Source organism: Pimephales promelas, chromosome 20, assembly GCF_988280905.1.
Source record: "Pimephales promelas chromosome 20, fPimPro1.hap1.1, whole genome shotgun sequence".
NCBI lineage: Eukaryota > Metazoa > Chordata > Actinopteri > Cypriniformes > Leuciscidae > Pimephales > Pimephales promelas.
In genome coordinates, this window is record NC_142788.1 from 7,859,124 (window position 1) to 7,870,062 (window position 10,939).

The following is a 10,939-nucleotide window of genomic DNA, read 5'->3' on the forward strand; positions in this document are numbered from 1 at the left end:
GTATTACCTGGTCTCCCCTGTTTATTGTCACAGCTCATACAATAAAGCAAACACCCATGATAAACCTTGCTTTTCTATCTAACGTTAGTAATTGCTGACTCTTTATTCCAACGCTGAGCGAAGCGAACTCTCTGCTCCTCGTCACGGTGCGTCTCAGGTGATTGTTATCACTCTGCCCAAGTAGCAGTGCTTCCCCTTCAGAAAATATAGTATTTATACGGTCAAAAGATGTCTGTGTCTCATATGGCCATGATATTTGCACACTCTGTGACTATACAAACCACAACATGTAAATAGGAAAACGTTTGCGTTATTTTGTCACTCATTTGGATTAGTATGAAAGCTGCAACCATTCACATCCAGTCTTTGTGCTAAGCTAGGCTAGCGGTGGGTGCGTCAAACAGACTTATAGCACGCACGGAGATGAAAAAGGTATGTATGGACTTATCTAACTCTGGGGGGTAAGGTGAATAGGCTAAAGTCCCAAAAAGTCGGAGTGTTCCTTTAAAAAGTAACACTTAAAAAAAAATTTGTTTAACACTTCTTAGAGTTAACATTTATTCAACACAATATAATGTTTTGTGTGGAAATTACTACACTGAACACCATATTCTTGATTTACTGCCTTTATTTCAGCAAATCCATTTGGTTCAGATTTGAGGAGGAGTAACCTTCAACCGGTTGTCTGCAGGACAGTCGTATTTGAAGATCACAAAAACAACAGTATGAGGCATAATCTAGCACCATTCATTGAGAATGCAAAAATATATTAGCTGAAAATCACGCACATCGTGGGTCACCACTAATACGTAGCCAATTCAAATAATTGCAGGCCTACACAGCCCAACTACATCTTATTTTCCAGGGTAACGTTAGACACTGCAATTTTGTAACCACGTATGCCTGTGATGCATTGATGCATCAATTTCACGGTAAAACACTCATTTTCAGAAACACGGTGAATGGAAAGACGGTTAGCTAATGTTAACTCGTTTACATCGACAAACCCCCACGGAAATAGACATTTTAAAATCTGAAACAAGTAAACAAACGTTCAACAGCAAGTTTGTCATAGTCGTTGACGTTAGTAAACAGTATAACTAGCCTATAACGTAGCAGCTACGCGATGACCAAACGTGTTTGTCAGAAAATATAGAACATTTTTAAATAGTTTTATATACACTTTTACCTACCTCACGACGAGGCACATAAGTCCATTATTCCTTTGTCCAGCTGCAGGGTCGTGTCGTGGTGCACTTTTGTCAAAAATAACTCCAGGTGTAACGTTAACGTTAGCGTTAAAACCAAAACACACTCCTGAACACCAATGAATGAACTCCAAAATACAACACAGCCCGGGAGTATCCAATAACACAGTGTAGTTAGAGTTAAAAAAAAATAACTTTTTTGCCTAACTCATGATTTTTCAACTCCTGAAATTTGCTGTGTAGGCTTCTAAAGGACTGTGTTCGCCATGACGTTGTTGAGTTCAACTGTCTGTAGCCACAACTCGAGAGATGTCCCAACAGCCTCTCTCGCTCTCGCTTTTTTTTTTTAAATCAATTTAATAAAGATAATAAAGTAGTGTTTCAGTTTTTATTGTTGTTTAAATTCAAAATTGTTTTAAAATATTATTTTTCACTTAATCTTATGTTTGTTCCCACCAATCGCTGCACAAGTTAAGGATACGTATGATGATGTAAGCACGTTAGTGCGAGCCCTCCCGGAACCCATAGAGAATGCATTGCAGTGCCTGCAGTTCGAAAAAAAAACATATTTGAATGTAAGTCTATGGGAACACTCTGGGCGATTCTCAGCCAGAGTGAAATCGCCCAAAAAGAGGCGGTACTCCACAGAACGTGACATGACGCTGATTGGACTATATCCAGTGACGGCTAGGGTAACTCTCTGGTTGAATGAGATTGCGAATGTGATTCACACTTTGGTGGTGCGTCGCCCAATCGCCCCAATGAAGAAACCGCCCCTGCGCTCGAGTTGTCTTCTCTGATGCCGAGAATGGCGGCGAATACACTAACCTGCAAGACATAGGCACATAGCCAGGCGAGCGTGAACGCGCATGACGTCACGCCCAGTCTCAGATTCAAGCCCGAATCCCTCTTATTTATTTTACTGTACAGGATTATAGAGGCGATCGAAGTGATCAGAGAAGGGCTCATTCAGCCCATTAGGCGATTGTTTAAGCATGTATGGGTTAGAAAACGGCTATTTTTAACATGAAATGTTGCGCAATGCACCTTTAAATTCAGTTTTGTTAAAAAAAAAAATCATGATTTATTTGGATTAGTGTTAGTGTATTATTACATTAGGACATATCTAAATTCTACTGTACAACAGTAATATATTTCTGTCAAGTTAAACCGAACTTTTATTTTGACGGGTTGCCGCGAAGACCTTTTGAGTTTCTGTGTGTTTATCTCATGATGATAGTTTTTCAAATGAAGCAGTAAAATGATCACAAAGTGACTTTCAGAGTGGATCTAGAGCCTGGAGAGGAAGTTCATACATTTCGGTCTTCATATAGGCAAAAAAAAAAAAAAAACAGTGCAAGCGATGCAAACAATGGTAGGGGAAACACTGTTTGTTTCAGAGTTTGGTTGGCTAAGACTTGGCTAAGACTGACTTGATGAGGACTGCAGCTACCAACACCTTGTGTTTCTCAAGAAAGAATCTTGCTGAAGATACAACCAAGTCTTGCTACACTTTAGAAGAAAAAGTGGTAACACTTTATTTTGATAGTCCACTTTAGACATTTTACTAACTATAAGTAACTTTTCAACTACATGTCAACCAACTGTCATTAGAGTATTAGTAGACTGTCAGCTTAATATCTGCTAACACTTTATTTAGTTGGTCCCCCAACAGACATTTAACTGACAATAAGTAACTTGGCGACTACAAATAAACTTATTCTCCTAACCCAAAGCCTAACACCTAACAGTCTACTGACAGTCTACTATAATATACTAATTGACACGTAGTTGAAAAGTTACTTTTAATTAGTAGAATGTCTAAAGTGACTATCGAAATAAAGTGTAACCGTAAAAGTTCACAACACTAGGTGTATATGAAGCTAACAAAGCGCTACCCAGCTAGAAATTTTACGTTCCCAGAACATTCCCATACAGTCACGATGTGAAGTTCTTAAAAGGGTTTGGGGACGTTATTTGGAGGACCTTCAACGAACATTCAGGATGGTCTGGGAACGTTTAGAGGACAATGTTTAATTCAGAAATCCAATGTTTCCAAAACAGAACGTCCCACTGGTGTCAGGAATGTCGCTTGCCAATTGTTCCAACAACGTTCCCAGACAGTCACGATGTGGAGTTCTTTAAAGGGTTTGGGGACGTTATTTGAAGGACCTCCAGGGAACATTCAGGATGTTCTGGGAATGAAATGAACATTTTTCCCTGTGTCATTTTTCCCATAATCATTTTTACCTGTGGAAATATCTGTAGATTATTAATATGTATGATACGAGTGTTTGGTTTTGACTTGTGCATCCACTGTTTCTAAATGAGGTATTATTATTATTATTATCTTTTTTATTATTATTATTATTTTATTGATGAAGGAAGGAGCTATTTTTTGTTTTGTTTGTTTGTTTAAATTCTTTAATAGACTGGGGTGGGGTTTAATAAGTTTTACTTCTTCCCACTCCATTTCAAGCATAAGTTTAAAAGTTATTATTATTGTGTATCTTTTCTGTTGTCACACTATTTTCCTTGAAATAAATAAATAATAATAACATCCCACATTTTCCCACACAAACTTATGATCATCCCACATTTGGTGTATGTCACCCTAATCACTATGTGTATTCTTCACCAAAAATCCCCCCAAATTACTGCTTTTTAATACTTAACACTTTCTCTGTGACCACACAACAAAATATCTTGCTTTGCACAAAAAATTGACAATATCAGGCACAACTTTTTTTCCCAACTTCCCGATTTCTCCCCTATCCTTCTTGCTATCCTGATGCTTCTAACAGGCTTTGATTAGAATTGTCCAATCTTTAAATCCCTCCTGCGTAAATTTTGCTTTACTTTGCTCAGAAAAGTGCCTGCAGGGTTTAAAGAAAAACTACATCACCAGCCGACTTTCTCATCGCAAAGAAAAACCATCACAAAGTTTTTCCTAATATTACAATAAATTGAAATAGTTTCAATTTGTTTAGCAGGAATGGCTGGCCCAGATCAGACAGGACATGTAGTTCCAGAGACATTTGACAATTGATAATGTTGCTTTCTTAGCAGATGCCCTGTCTTTCAGGGCTGGACTGGGACAAAAAAAAAAAAAAAAAAAATCGGCCCGGGCATTTTGGCCCTGACTGGCCCACTACATATGAACATAAAAACAACTGAACTGTGTACGCCCTTGAATATGTATACCAACAACTCCTATTAAAACCACCAATGCCATCTAATGAGTGAGATGAAATAACTACTAAGTTTAAAATACAATTCTCCAATTGCATTGGCAATACCAGTCTTTCTCACAAGATGTTTATGTAGTATTTGTCAGTGCACCTCTGTCCCTGTAGGGGGGTTCGGGGGCATGCTCCCCCGTAAGACAATTTTGTGCTTTTTAATGTTAAATTCAACAATCTGGTGCACTTTGAAAGTTCAAAATTAAGAGCTCCAACCCATATTCAGTGTGCAAATTGAACAAAGAAAAACTCAAATCTTTTAGTTGGGATATAGTGTCTGTCTTACATACTACATAATCAATCATAGTTATAATATTAATCACATGACAGTTATAGCCATATATTGTAAAACACATGCACTGAAAAATAAAAGCAACTTTCATAATTAGCTTAGAACTAATTTCTGTGGGGGGCGCTCGCGGACGCTGGAGAAGATGGCCGCTTAAACTGTAGCTCTGCTCCTGTTTGCTTAATAATTTGCTACTCTCTTTCTTTTAAGTCGACGAATCTCTTATTTAAAAGATTCTACAAACGACTAACATGTCTGAGACTCAAGAATCAAAGGATTTTCCACTTTTCACAACTTCGCGATCACAGAAAAAGAAGAAACAAACTGCGTCAGTAGAAACGTCTTCTTCCCCAACGGAACAAACGGACCTAGTTTTGAACGAAATACGAGCGCTTAGTGACACTATCAAGAGTCGTCTCGATGCCATATCCACCTCTGTTTCTGCAGTGCTCGAAACTCTATCCAATCTATCACAAAGAGTATCCTCGAACGAATCCCGTTTAACGGAAGCTGAAAACAGAATCTCTACCACAGAAGACGCCCTACAAGCCCGCGGGGGTGAGTTTTCGACGCTGAAGAAAACGGTAGTCCAACTTCAAGCTAAAGTGGATGATTTAGAAAACAGAGGAAGACGCAAAAATCTTCGCATTGTTGGTCTACCCGAAAAAGCTGAGAGATCAACTCCGCTCGCTCAATTTCTGAGAGAAATGATACCGAAATGGCTCGACCTCTCTTCTGATCTTAATCTCGAAATTGAAAGGGCGCACCGTTCACTCGCTCCTGCTCCAGGAGTCAATGACCCACCGCGAAGTGTACTTGTCAGATTTCTGCGCTTCTCAGACAGAGAACGCATTCTGCATGCAGCGTTGAAAAAACGTCAGATCACTCACGACGACAAGCAGATCCGCTTCTATCAAGATCTTTCAGTTGAAGTGATGAGGAAACGCCGGGAATTCGACGCTGTGAAGAGGGTTCTAGTCGATCGCAAGATGTTCCGCGGTTTCGCATATCCGGCCAAGTTGCGCTGTCTTCATGAGTCGGAGCTTCGCACTTTTAGTACACCGACTGCGGTGAAGGAGTTTCTAGAGACTTTGCAAGATAAGTGATAAAGAGATTCTTGCCTACTCTAAGTTTACCATAATCAGAGGGTAGTGACTTGAGTTTTCCCGGATCCTCATATGTCATTTGTTTCTATTCTGTTCGGAATTAACGTTACATGCGACTGTCACAGCAGTCACACTTTTTTTATAATTATTATTTTTTTTTCTCTTAGTTTTGTATGAGCATTCTGGGATAATAATGTTTAACGTTATTGGAGCCGATTTACTGTAGCGTTTCTCACAACGGGTATGATTCTGAACCTTATGTTGGTAGCATGTATAGTCTTTGCCTTAAGTCCAACGGGGTACAGAGACCTAAGTTTAGGGGTATTTGGCTGGCTCTGTCAGTTGGGGACTGAGCCTGGGGAGGGGGGAGGATGCCGTTATTTTGTTAATTTGTTCACTAATGTTAAAACTTTTGCCCATCAGACACTTTTGTTGTTCTACTTTTTATTTTTTAATACTACACTGACAGCTTATTACTTGGTCACACCTTACTATCATGCAGAGCCCAATTAGATTTATGACATGGAATGTTAAGGGATTAGGACATGTGGTTAAAAGGAAAAAAATACTGACATTCCTTAAAAAAGAAAGAACCACAATTGCCATGCTTCAAGAAACGCATCTATCGGATAGTGAACATCTGAAATTGAATCGGGATTGGGTGGGTCAAGTATATTATTCTTCATGCGCAGCTAACCCCAGGAAAAGAGGAACGATTATTTTAATTAGTAAACACTTGCCATTTATCCTTGAAGATCAAATTAGAGACCCAGAAGGTAGATTTATTTTGGTCACAGGATTAATATTTGGCCAGCATATTACTATGTTAAATGTTTACGCGCCAAATGAAGATTCTCCCAAATTTATATCCAAAATGATTTTGTTATTCAATGAACACTGTAAAGGACTGGGAGTCTGCGCTGGAGACTTTAATTGCGTGATGGATGAGAAATTGGATAAATCCTCATCAGGCACTCTAGTCAACCCTAGATCCTCATTGGTTCTTAAAAAATTGTGCAAAGAGACTGGTTTAATTGATAGCTGGAGAGAAATGAACCCTCTTAGTAGAGACTACACATTTTACTCCAACCCCCATGGTTCGTACTCTAGAATTGATTATATTTTCATCCCAAACACTTCTTTGAATCTTACATCTTTCAGTAAAATTGGCTCAATTGCTATTTCAGATCATGCTCCCGTTCAGATAGATATTACATTAGGAACTCCGACAACAAGAAGTAAGGAATGGAAACTGAATTCGTCTGTTGTCGGACCCCAAATTTTGTAATGTAGTTAGAGATTCAATAAAAAACTATTGGTCAGATAATAAAAACTCACCCGTTACCCCTGCTGTATTATGGGATGCAGCTAAGGCTACAATCCGGGGATACATTATTTCCTACACAGCTGCACATAAAAAAGCCATGATATCTAAACGACAAGAATTGGAAGGGGAAGTAAAAAAATTAGAACGTTTACATAGCACAACTCCCACTCAAACCAACTGGTCTGCTTTATGCCATGCTAGAGCTGAACTCAATCTTGATCATACCAATCATATAAAAAAATTACTTTTTCTTTCCAAACAAAATTATCATGAGTATGCAAACAAATCGAGTAGACTGTTAGCATATCAGATAAAAAAGAATAATTCTGAGAGAATAATTAAATCTCTAAGAATGTCAGATGGCATCACTACATTTGATCCTGCGCTTATAAATGATGCATTTCGAACTTATTATGAATCACTATATTGTTCACAAAACAATGCTACACAATTAGATTTTGAAACCTTTTTTAATAATATTTCTCTCCCAGTTATTTCAGATGAAGACCAAATTTATCTTAACTCTTCTATAACTTCAGAAGAGGTCTTGGCAGCAATACATTCAATGCCATCTAATAAATCACCAGGACCTGACGGTTTCCCCCCGGAATTTTATAAATTATTTTGGCCTGAGCTTTCTAATATTTTTATGCCTGCTTTACGTGCTGCGTTAGATCAAGGTATAATACCTGAAACATGGAAAACTGCAAATATCTGCCTAATACTAAAGAAGGACAAAGACCCACAAGACTGTACATCATATAGGCCAATAAGTCTCCTCAATACAGACTCAAAAATACTGGCTAAAGTTCTGGCATGTAGGTTGGAGAGCATAATACCTAAGATTGTTAAACCAGATCAGACGGGGTTTGTGAAATCGCGTTACGGCACTGATAATATACGCAGACTGTTAAATATTATTAACTTTGTTCAAAAGGAAAGACACCCTTCACTTGTTCTCTCCCTCGATGCTGAAAAAGCTTTCGACAGAGTTGAGTGGGACTTTTTGTTTGCCACTCTTGTGAAATTTAATTTCGGGGATAATTTTATCAGATGGGTCAAGTTGCTTTATTCCAATCCTAAGGCTGCAATCGTTGCAAACAGTCTCACATCAGCTCCATTCTGTATAGGGAGAGGCACAAGACAGGGTTGCCCCCTTTCACCCTTGCTCTTCGCTCTAGTCATTGAACCTCTAGCAGAACTTATTAGACAGAGCAAACATTTCCATGGCATTACAGTGGGAGGACAAGATCATCGCGTGTCATTGTATGCTGACGACGTATTAATATTTATGTTTAAACCAGACCAGTCTATTCCTGTATTGTTGGAATGTATTTCTTACTATAGTAGTCTCTCTGGCTATAAAATAAATCTCTCGAAATCCATTGCATTACCTTTAAATATCCCCTCTTTAGACCACCTAAAATTAATCTCCCCTTTCCAAATTTCACACGACGGCTTTAGATATCTTGGTATTTTTATCACAGCTTCACTTAACGATCTTGTAAAAAATAATTATAACCCTCTTATAGAAAAAATCAAGGTCAATTTGAAAACGTGGTGTTCACTTCCGATTTCATTTCTAGGGAGAATAAATGTAATTAAAATGAATATCCTTCCCAAGCTTTTATATTTATTTCAATCTATTCCTAGTTATTTAAAAAGTTCATTTTTCAAAGACTTCAATAAGCACCTTTTAAAGTTTATTTGGAACAATAAAATGCCTCGGATCAAATTGTCCAAACTTATGAAGCAACGCATTCTCACCCCAAGGCGTCACCTTTGACCATGCTTCAATATTTGACGTTTTAGGCGCCCTTTAGCGTCACTTAAATGACGCGATCCTACGGCGTCATCTAACTGACGCTAAAGGAAAGCGTCAGTTAGAGGACGCGGTTAGGTTTAGGTGTGGGGTGGGGGTAGGGTACACGCGATCCTAGGGCGTCATCTAACTGACGCTAAAGGGCGCCTAAAGCGTCAGATATTGAAGCATGTCCAAATGCTTCCCAAGGCGTCAGTTAGGTGACGCCTTGGGAGTGAGAATGGGCTGTATGAAGCCAAAGGACAAAGGTGGAATTGCTTTGCCAAATCTTCAGTTATATTTTTGGGCAGCCCAGATTAAAAATATGATTAGCTGGTGTAGTGAGAGGACCAATTCTATCTGGTATAATATAGAAGCAGCAACTTGCTCTCCACTACCAATTAGATTTTTACCATTTGTTAAGAACTATACAAAGCTTAAAAATATTTCGGAACACTATACCATATCAAACACTCTTCGAGCCTGGAGAGATATTAAGTCATATTTTAGAATACCAGCCTTTCTTTCCCTATCTTCTCCACTATCTTTCAACCCTGATTTCTCTTTAACATTACAAAATATTGGGCTTTCGTCATGGCTGAAACTGGGAATCTCTCAGATTTCTTGTCTATACTCAGAGTGAACTCTAAAGTCTTTCCAACAGATTGTGGAGCAATATAAACTATCAAAGTCAAATTTTTACAAATATCTTCAGTTGCGACATTTTCTTAATCTAAAGACAGACAAAGGAGAGTTAAGAATGGACATAACAGAGATTGAAGACATTTTATTAAATCCCATCTGTCTAAAGGGATCGATATCAAGGACATATGACATCTTGTCTAGTAATTGCACCTCTACCTTACTGGGACTGAAGGAAGTCTGGGAGAAGGACATTGGTCAAAACATTGAAGAGAATGACTGGACTGTTGTATGTGAGAATGTGTACCCTAAATGCACCTCCCTTGGGATCCATGAGCTCAATTTCAAATTCTTTAATAGAATATATCTTACGCCGATGCGTATTAAGAAGATGTTTACCAACGCTACAGGCTTGTGTTTCAAGTGCAATAAGGATAAAGGTACATTCATGCATTGTTTTTGGCACTGTGACATAATTTTGTCATACTGGAAGAAAGTACATAGTGTAATGGAAGACCTTCTTGGACTACATTTCGATATGACCCCAGCTTTGTATCTATTAAATCTCAATGTGAACATTCTGTTTAAAAAAGATGCAGTAACACTATTTGTGACACTGGTATACTTTGCTAAAAAATGCATTTTGTTACTTTGGTCTGCATCGCAGGCTCCATCCTTCAAAATGTGGATATTACAAATCGCTGCATGGTTACCACTTGAAAAGCTCACTTACGATAAACATAAAAAATCTGACAGATTTTGGTCCATATGGTCCTCCCTTTGGGATTATATAAAGGAACTCCCTTAACTTCCAATCTAAAGGATGCTAAGTCAATGTGACCTTGTTTATGTGTAGTTATTTTAATTTTTTTTCAATTATTACTGTCTTTTCTTTTATGTTGTGTACACCTTGTAATACAAATAGAACTTTGTTTTGATTCTGTAAATGTAAATTATTTTCTATTGTGGGCAAACAATAAAAAAAAAAAAAAAAAAAAAGGAACTAATTTCTGTAACTTGAAAGAGATATAAACACGTTATCTTTTATTTTGATGGAAACGGCATTCAGCTTTTATTTTGGCGGAAAACATGGTTTACAAACGGGTCTTATACTCTAATTATAATTCTAGTAAAATGCGTAATTGTCAAATAAGCAGACGTGGAAATAATGCGTAACTGAGTAATTGGTTCCTTCTCATAGCCTGTCCTGTGTTCTGAAAGTAGCCTAGTTCTGCTTACCACAGTTATCTACACTCACTAATGTCTCTCGTGATCCCCCTCACTCCTCATCATACACTGAAGGCGGTTTCTTTTTTTTTCACGC